The sequence below is a fragment of the Mchenga conophoros genome, linkage group LG3 (genome assembly GCF_057382185.1).
Source record: "Mchenga conophoros isolate Kocher_MC1m ecotype Shallow Benthic linkage group LG3, M_conophoros_male_GT1.1, whole genome shotgun sequence".
NCBI lineage: Eukaryota > Metazoa > Chordata > Actinopteri > Cichliformes > Cichlidae > Mchenga > Mchenga conophoros.
In genome coordinates, this window is record NC_140528.1 from 14,105,753 (window position 1) to 14,115,678 (window position 9,926).

Here is a 9,926-nt window from a genome sequence, read left to right on the forward strand (position 1 = left end):
TACCCCCACTAGCTCGCTTTGGCTGCAGTTAACTTGGGAGGAAGGGGTGGGTGTCCCATGACTAGATGAAAAACAATTATCTGGGACACATAAATATAATAACACATGCATATATCTCTATCAATTTTTATTTCTCTCAGAAACATTGGATCTAAATTGCAAATGTGTTCCAGTTATACTGTTACTGTGTGACAAAGTGGATGAGCTGCAATGGTCTCCATTTGTCCCATATGATTTTACTTCTTCTTCTTCTTTTGCATATTAAACACATTATTCGGTTTCTATGTATTTGCTATGATTTGCTATTTGTTAAGTAACATTGCTTCACTCACTATGCCGAGTTTATGTGTGGAAGCATTCAGTTGCTGGCAAATCAAACATTCTGCAAATGAAGCTGAATACTATATAGAACCAACTAACATTTTGTTTATTAATCTGAATACCCTGAAATTTTATGATTTAGTTGAATATAAAATGGCACAGATAATGTATAAAGCACAAAATAACTTGCTTTGCCCCAGTACTCAGAAGCTGTTCAAAGTCAGAGAGAGTCAATATGACTTAAGGGGAACAGATTTCTTTAAGAAAAACAAGATGAGGACAAATATAAAGCAGAGATGTGTTTCTGTTAGAGGAGTTAACCTGTGGAATAGTTATGACAGTGATTTATAAAGGTGTAGTTCATTTTCCTTGTTTAAAAACATGTTTAAAAATAGAGTATTAGAAAAATATATAAATCAAGAATGAAAAGAACAAAAAGGAGAAAAAAAACAACAACCTCTTGATTCTTTACTTTGATGTAGTTACTTATTTAAGGTGGAAAGTTTTTTTTTCTTTGGTTTGTTTGTTTGTTTGTTTGTTTGGTTTGGTTTTTGCTTTGTTTTATTATTTTCTTCAAGCCCTGTGTACAGGAGCTGCATACAAAAAGATATTTTGTGAAAAGGGTTGGCGTAATAAGCAAATGCTTCAGCCAATACCTTTTGATTAGCCTTGTCTCATGCTTTCTTTCTTTATGGTAGATTTTTGTTCTGTTTTCACTGTTTTTTGTTTTTTTTTTCTCACTGTTTTCACTGAGATTTGAATTTGAATGCTAATCAATAAAATCAAATCAAATCAAAATACTCAGTTACATGTTTCTTTACATTTTATTATGTTACAGATTAAGTCATTTGTTCTTACTTTGTTTGTCTTTTCAGTCTTCATGAGGGTCAGGTGTGGGGAAACGCCCGCCCGGCATTTCCTCATTTTAAAGTCCTGCTGATGTCGACATCAGCAGGTCAAACCAAGTGGAGGGGTTTGTTTGTCCATAGAGATGCTTCCTTTTGTTTGTTTTAAGGTTTAAATGGATTTGTTGAATGTGTTTCTTTTCATCAATACTGCCATTTAGTTGTGTAAATGTGCATGTTAGAAGTGTGAAGAGGTTTTGTGTTTAGAAATGTATAGAAACCAATCATTTACTGACAGCATGTCTGATGGAAATAAGTGCAGATTATGTATGAAGTCTAACTGCACACAGTAACTGTGTTACAATAAGGACTTAACAGAGTGCTGGAGTGTTTCAGTACTGCGTTAACTAGAATACACCACCTCCTCCTCCTCCTCACACCACCTGCTACAGCTCTACTCTTCTATGACTACAGTCATCCACAGCACTGATGTGAGGTCACATGGTTCATATGTAAGGAGCACAGCTGACCTCAGGTCAGTTTAATGACTGTGAGCAGCAGCTGTGTTATTGTCACTGTGACAGGGAGACACTCTCAGACACAGCGCTCATGTCAGCTTGTTCTCATGCAGGAGGATGAGGAGCTTGTTAAGGTTCGTTCGATTTGGGTAAGAGAAGAAAAGCAAGGCTGAGTCCAGGTATGGTGTCAAAAATAGTGATCTTTATTACACACTTTGCGCAGAAGTGTGGGAAGACAACTTGCAACAACAATCTCCGCCGGGCGGAGGCTCTTCATCCTATTATATTACCATGATGACGTCACACAGTTAGACTTTACTGGAAATGATAACAAGTTCCCCACAATTCCAAAAGTTCCCCTTATATAGACATCAGATGATATTTTAGAGAAAAACAAATGTGTGATATGATGTGCATTTTGTGAGATTGTGTGTCCTTATAGAGAAGATGTCCTAAGACGACCTCCCTGTGTTAATAAGTGTGTTTGTGAACGTGCGTGTGTTACATGACTCTCCGTGCATGTTGGTGTAGGCCTAACTACGTGCAAAACTGAATGTAGAAGGCCAAGGTCCAACAGGACCCACCTAATCGAGTGGAGTGAACACACTGATGTAGTGCAACAGCTTAAGCAGATAAAAAGAATAATACGGAGACTGATTAAAGTGATGAGAGTATGTGTACATTAATATTTTACTCAGATTAACATAGATCTAATTAAAAGGTTATTCTGTCAACAGATTCGACGATGCTGAATGATTGATCAATACTAGTTCTGATTATAAACTGTCACCCTAAGCATACAAAACAAAATATCTTTTGTCCACACTCCTCCTCTTTGGCCATCGGCCAACTTTTACCCAAATTTTGTTTCACTCCTCCGTCCAGGCGGCCTCTCGCAATGGCATCATATGCCCCGGACCAGCTGAACCAGCTGAACCAGAGTCTAGGGCCCTGCTTACCATTTTTACCAAAATCCGCCTTACCAAAGGAATGAGACAACATCCGCTCATCAATATACCTAGAAAAACTATAAGAGAAAACATGGCAGACATAAACACACCCTTCCATTGCCCAAAGACAGACGTGATCCAGTCTCCCAGCCCCGTGTTCACGCCTGATTGCTCATGCATGGTTTTAGATAACATTTTCAGACTTTCAAGCGCCCTAGTGACCGTTCCGTCCGGAGCAGTATTGTTGGGAATAAAGGTGCAACACATGTCTCCAAACATTGCGCATACCCCACCTTTCTCAGCCAACAACATGTCCAGCGCCATTCGATTTTGAACTCCCATTAGCGACGTCGGACCTAATTGTTCCGCAAGGCCTTCCACTGCGTCCCTAGTGAGATTAGAGAGCCTTAGCACATTATAATGGACATAGTTAATGCGATCAACATTTTTATTTGGAGTTATCCATAAAAACACACTTTCAAAGCCGGCCGCTATCTGATTAACTAACTTATACTCATCTGGAACTCCCCTGGGAACTCCTATTGAGTCAATCCAGGTAGGCGAGTCCCATCTTGGATCATACCTGTGCATACCCCTTGTGCTTCTCCTTCGTCTGGCTGTCGACGCATTCGTACCCTGCTGTGGAAGTGTTCCTAGTCTACTCCCCATAAGCATCAACGGTGCACCTAAGCGCACCAAAGCACAGGTCCCCACACTCCCCAGGGGAACCTGCGCCAAAAGGGTGTAATGCCCACAATAATAATATAGCCCACCCCTGGCCCAGGTGCCTATAATTGTGTTTGGGTCACTTACATTATTGGTAGTCCTGCCTGGAATCGTCCTCTGACACCAGCTTGGATAAATCCTTCCTACCGTATATCTCACTCTGTCTGTAGAGAACTCAAAACAGGTATAATTATTTCGTTTAGGTGTGAATGAACCTGGTTGTGTACGTTTATCAATTGGCGGATATAAACCTGACAAAGTAGTGCAGTTACCTGTGTTCGTCGCCTCTCTAGTTAACCTCAGCATACAATCATAACCCCACTTATCCTCTGGATACAGAGGAGCGGGTTCAGTAAACAAACGAGGTCTAGCTGTAGCACAAGCAACACAATCAACCACTTCCTGCTCTTTAGCATTTTGAGCCACCCAATCTAACCAAAGATTCCTATCACCAAAACCTGTGGCCCGCTCTATTAACTCCTGAGGTTTTAATCTGGTATAGTCAGTGGCAACAAACCATTTCTCCTCCGAGTCCTTGTAAGTAACTGTCTCTAAGGGATCCATTGGCTCCGTGAGATTCATTGCAGGGTCGTTTACTATTAGTTTAGCTCCCGGATTGAATAAATTCACCCGAATTACCCCAAATGGATCTGTCCCTGCTTTGTCTATCCCTATGACTAGATAAAACGCACCTCCCTCATACCCTGGTTCAGGGAGTTCGCTCCATGGTCCTAGGGAAAGAGTGACAGGGTTATTGGTAACAGAAAAATCTCTTTGAATGGCTATCCCTTCAAGGGCCTCTGGCACCGTTGGCTGCCATCCTACTCCTGTCCAAGCAACCACATCCTGCCAAGAACACCACTGATCTGTTATATAAGTGAAAACGTCTCCCTCGGTTGACGGGCCCCACACTGACTGAGGGTAGCATATCATCGGATGATAACAAACCCACACATCATAGGTTCTCCAGCTGCTACTGTCTCCTGGGCATCCAATTACCTCACACACATCAAATGTGAACGCTGTCGCGGACCCGTTAACATACCCAAATTCGACACCGCCACTGGCTTTGAGACACGCATCGTTCCCACCTGAGCCAACCTCCCGCTTAAATCGCATGGATAGACCTCTGCGTCTGGGCAATTCACCTGTCTGCCTAAAAACAAACAAACATATTATAACACTTATCAACCCCAATATCCCCGTTAGTTTCCAATTTTCCCACAGTTTCATGATCACTGTACCCGGGCTCTTTTACTTTTACTTTAACCTTTGTGATAAGAATATAAGATGATGAGTATAAAAATATGCGATTAACATAAAAACTATTACAATTCCTTTAAACTATCAAATACTTTTAGACTAGAGCCCTAGCCTATTAAAAACCCGGAATGAATTAACTCTTGGCGTTTGACGCTCCTCTTCTTTCTTCGCCTCCACCAGGTGGACTACTGGGGAGGACCGGTGCACAGGGGGAGAGGATTATTCTGCCTCTATGTTCCCCCCTGTTTTGGTTGAGGTGGAGCTTAGCTCCAGCAAGCTCTCGTCCGCGACTGCACACTGAGACCAATGATACCAGGTCTCCCCTTTCCCCTTCAGACGGACCGCACTGGTGGTTCGGGCAGTTACTTCGAATGGTCCGGTCCACCTTGGATCTCTCCACTTTCGCTTGATGACCTTCAACCACACCGCCTTGGCATCGGGGACGGACCTGTCCTCCGCTTTCACCCCCTCTCCAACCTGTTGTGTGAAACTAGACACAAGAGCTTTTAATTCTTTCCAACATTCAATATGTTTTCTGTTACTCTTTATACTTTCTTCCGCCGGGACTGTTGTCCAGGGACCTGGAAACTGTCGTCCTGTCAACAGCTCATATGGTGTGAACCCTGTGGATTGATTAACACAACATCTTATTATCATTAATGCAATGGGCAGGGCTGCCACCCAATTTAGCCCCGTCTGAGCAGAAATTTTAGCGATTTTATTCTTCAAGTTTAGATTCATTCTTTCTACCTTCCCCTGCGACTGGGGGTGATATACAGTGCCAAATCTATGTTGCAACCCCAGCTTCTGTTCTACCTCTGCCAAATCTTTGTTTTTGAAATGAGTCCCATTGTCTGACCTAATTCTCTTAGGAAAACCATGCCGGGGGATGTAATGATTGATTAAACACTTAATCACACTTTTTGCATCCTCCCTTTTTGTTGGCCACGCTTCGGGCCATCCCGTCAGAGCATCTACACTTACCAGTAGATATCGAACTCCTCCTGGCCCTGAATCAATCATGTCAGTGAAGTCAATCACAATCTCTTCACCTGGTCTCTCTGGGATGGGAAACTTACCTGCCTCCGGTTTAATCACTGGCTTTGGATTGTGTCTCCCACAGATCAGACACGTCCTGGCTTTTTCCTTAATCATATCCTTCAAAAAGGGATGCCACCAATGGCACAGATGTCTCCCCATGTGGGCCACACCTACATGACCAAGCCCATGCGCTTCGGCAATCTTCTGTTTTGCCAGGTTGGCGGTCAACACTGGTCGTCCGTCAGGTCCTCGCCAGAGACCTCCTTCTTCCCAGGCTCCTCGACTCTTCCAGACCCCCTTTTCTTCCGAGCCGCCGCCTCTTGGGCTTTCCTGGCCTCCTCTAGCATGTTGACTCCTTGTTCTTCCTCCACAGCTATTTGCACCATTTGCCGTGATGCTTTATAGCCTGCTGCCTCTTTCGCAGCTCGATCGGCTTCCTGATTTCCTCTGGCCACCATGCCAGTCCCCGAGGAGTGACCTTTACACTTTATGATACTCACCTCCTCTGGATCTCCCAGGGCCTGCTCAAGTTCCTCCATTTCCTTTTTGTGGCAGATTGGTGCATTCTCAGCTGTCCTGAATCCTGCTCTTCTCCATTGGGCCAGCTCCACGTGAGCTGCTCCAAAGGCATAAGCTGAGTCCGTGTAAATGTTAACTCTTTTTCCTTTTGCAAGTCTTAGGGCTCGACTTAGAGCAATTACTTCTGCTCTTTGGGCTGACTGCTGTCCTTCAAGTCTTCCAGCCTCCTTGACTTCAAATTCAGCCCCTTTTCTGCAAACTACCGCGTAGCCTGCTTTCAATCCTTCCTCATCTCTGTAGCAGCAGCCATCCGTGAACCAATCTTCAGCTCCTGTCAGAGGTTCTGCTTTCAAGTCTTCTCTTATCTTCTCAACTTCAGCTCTCTTTGTGCAATCGTGGGGTTCTCCTGCTCCCATTAAATCTGCCATGTTAATTCCTTCATGTGTGAAGGTCAAGTTGGGAGCGTCTAAAACTTTACTCACTCTCTGTTGTGTGAGTGGTGTCATGGTGAAGGCTTGTGAGTTAACATATGCCACCACACTGTGGGTGGTCAGCACCTTCAACGGATGGTCCCTCACTACATGTGCTGTCTTTTGTATAATCTTTGACACCCCAATGGCATGCTGTGTGCATCCCGGGTGCCTTGTCTCTAATGGATTCAATCTGACGCTGACGTACATAAGTACATCTCTCCCTCCTCCTTTTTTCTGAAACAACACCCCATTAACTATCCCGTGTGTTTCTGAAACATCAAGATAGAAGGGTTGTTCATAATTAGGGATGGCAAGATCAGCCGATCTTGACAAGTCCTGTTTCAATGCGATAAACGCCGACTCAGTGGCCGATGTCCATGGCAGCTCAGCCTTCAAGTTTCGGACACCCACCGTTTTTACCAAATCCCTCAAAAGGGCTGTTTTTCCTGCATAATTTGGAATAAAGTGACGGCTGTATCCTGTTAACCCTAAGAATGAGAGCAACTCCTTAACCGTACACGGTTTTGGATGTGTCAAAATCTGATCGCGATGGGTGTTTAGCAAACCCACTGATTTGTGAGCAATGACTCGGCCCAGAAATGTTACCTCTGGTTGGACCAGCTGCAACTTTTCTTTACTGACTTTAAACCCGCACTCCGCGAGTCTCTTCAGTATGGTGAGTGAGGCTGCCGTACATGCCGAAGCAGACGGAGCCGCAATGAGCAAATCATCAACATATTGCACCAATGAACACCCCTCTGGTAGGTGGCATGGCGATAGAGCTTCTTTAAGCACCTGGTTGAAAATGCCAGGGGAGAGTGCAAACCCTTGTGGCAACCGTGTGTATCTGTACTGTTGCCCCCTATATGTGAATGAAAAAATGTCCCTCAGAGACTCATGTAACGGGAGACAGAAAAATGCATTCGCCAGATCAATACATGTAAACCACTTCTGTTCTGGTGTTAATGCCGTCAGTGCTGTGTATGGATTTGGGACAGGTACCGTGTCAGTACGTAAAATGGCATTAATGGCTCTTAAGTCATGTGCCATTCTGTACTTTCCTGTCCCGTGCTTCTCTACTGGCAAAATAGGAGTGTTCCAGTAGGATTGAGAGGGCTCAAGCACCCCTACTTTCAATAGCCCTTCAATGGTTTCTGCAATTCCCTCCTCAGCTTCTCTCTTTTGCCTATACTGTGGTTTCCAAATTGGCGTATGCGACTTCAGCTGGAACCAAACAGGCGAGCAAGTTGCCTGGCCCACATCCGTAGACCCTGATGACTATAAGGTGTCAGGAAGAGTCGCAAGTGCGGCAACTGCATCCGCATGGTCTATTCTTTCTCTCCCATGGATTCTTGAGATTTGTTCATGCTCCAATATCACTGTGTCCTCTGATAGACAAGTGATACGGTAAATTTTGCATTTTTTCGAGTACCAAACGTCTGGAATCTGAGTAGCTTGCCAGTCAGGTACCTCGAGGGCTCTCTTGACCATTGTTCCCAGCTCCTTCGCCTGATGACCCTCATGGACCGCCAATGTAATGTGGGGCACTGAGTCAGGTCCCATTTTGAACCAAGGCCGTTGTTCTTCGGTTAAATTTACTGCTGCAGCGACGCCTTCAGGACCGACATAGATATTCTGAGAACACACATTCCAGGTCTGACCTTCGAGGTCAGACTGGAACAGGTCCCTATAAATTTCATCATCGTTCCTATCATAGAAGAGGGTCACATGGAATGGATCTCGGGGGGGGGAGAATAGACCGCCAAGGCCATAATCCAAGGTTTCCACAACTGATACTGTCTCAGAATGCCTTCTTCCACCAACCGACCCCAGTAAATATCCGCTGTAGATTGTTCACAGTCTTGCAGCAAATACTGGTTCTTTGAAGACGTCCCCAGGCACAGGAATTCTTTTCCTCCTGGAAGAGTCACTGTTAGTCCATCAGCTGAACACATAATGGTGGCCCCCAGTTTAACGAGCAGATCCCTGCCCATCAAGTTCACAGGCACATGGGGAGATACCACATAGCTGTGCTTCAATGTCTGTTTTCCCAGCACCGTCAGGGCTGGATTAGTTGTTGGGAGAGTCACCGGTACCCCAGAAAACCCCACAACACTGACCACGTGATTGGAAAGCGTGGCACTGCTTGGTTTTTGTCTCAGTGTTGAGTAAGTCGCTCCAGTGTCCACGAGGAAGGTCATTTCAGTTCCTTCCACTGTCATCGGCAACAGAGGGTCCGCCATTCCCCTGCCGCCGGATCTCTGCGGGTCCCGTCAGTACAGCTCCTCCTCTCCGCCCCAGTAGGCCAGGGGATACTGAGCCACCGGCGCCATGCCTGGGTTTGGAGCTTGATGCCCCCTTGTCTGGAATGTCCTGCCTCGCGGCGCTCTTTGTGCCTGGGGTGGTGGTTGATAACTTGTTCCTGGTAGCCATGGCGTAGGACAGTTACGAGCCCAATGTCCTCGTCCTCCACACCTTCTACACAGATCAAAGTCCAGCATAGGTCCCCCCAGACAACGGCCCCTTGGTCCGCCTCCCCTTTGAGATCCACCACGCCCCCTCAACGACCTAGTAGCCCCCCAATTCCCTGCGAGTCTTCCTTGCCTTGCTCCATTGGCGGGCCATCGGTCATCAGGGTACAGAACCGGATCCAAATCTGGCCAAGCAGGCCCCGGATCGCCCTGTGGCTGGGCCACCAGCATCTTCTTAGCTCCATCTTTGTTTTCCTTTTTCTTTTCGTTTAGTTTTTCTCTCGCCTCGGCCAATTTCTGCCCTTGCGCCTCCTCCAGCTCCAGCTCCTGTTTTTTCTTGTTCGCCTCGTCTCTTTCCAGCTCAAGTCGATGTATGATATGCCTCTCCCATTTTGCTGAATTCGCCACCGCAAAGTCTGGGTTCTTCTGTAGATCTGCTCTCACTCGTTCTGGCAGACCTGCTAAAACAGCGCATCGGAACCACGCCCGCGGTTCCCCATCCTGCCCAGGATGTTCTCCAGTTTGGAGAATCCACTGTTCTTTTGCGTGCTCTATAAACTCTCTAGGGGAATGTTCTGGGCTCCAAACAATCCTAGGGGTAGTGCCAATATTATGGGTCGGATACTTCTCACGCACTGCATCAGAGAGAGCATTTCGCACCCTTGCATAGGGGACATCGTTTGGTTGGCATGCAGTTCTTGCTATCTCTTCCACATCTGCGAGGCCTCCACCTCGGAAGGTCCTCCCACCGATAGCCCTAAAATCCCCCAGGGCAAGTTCCTCTCCTTCTGTAAGACTG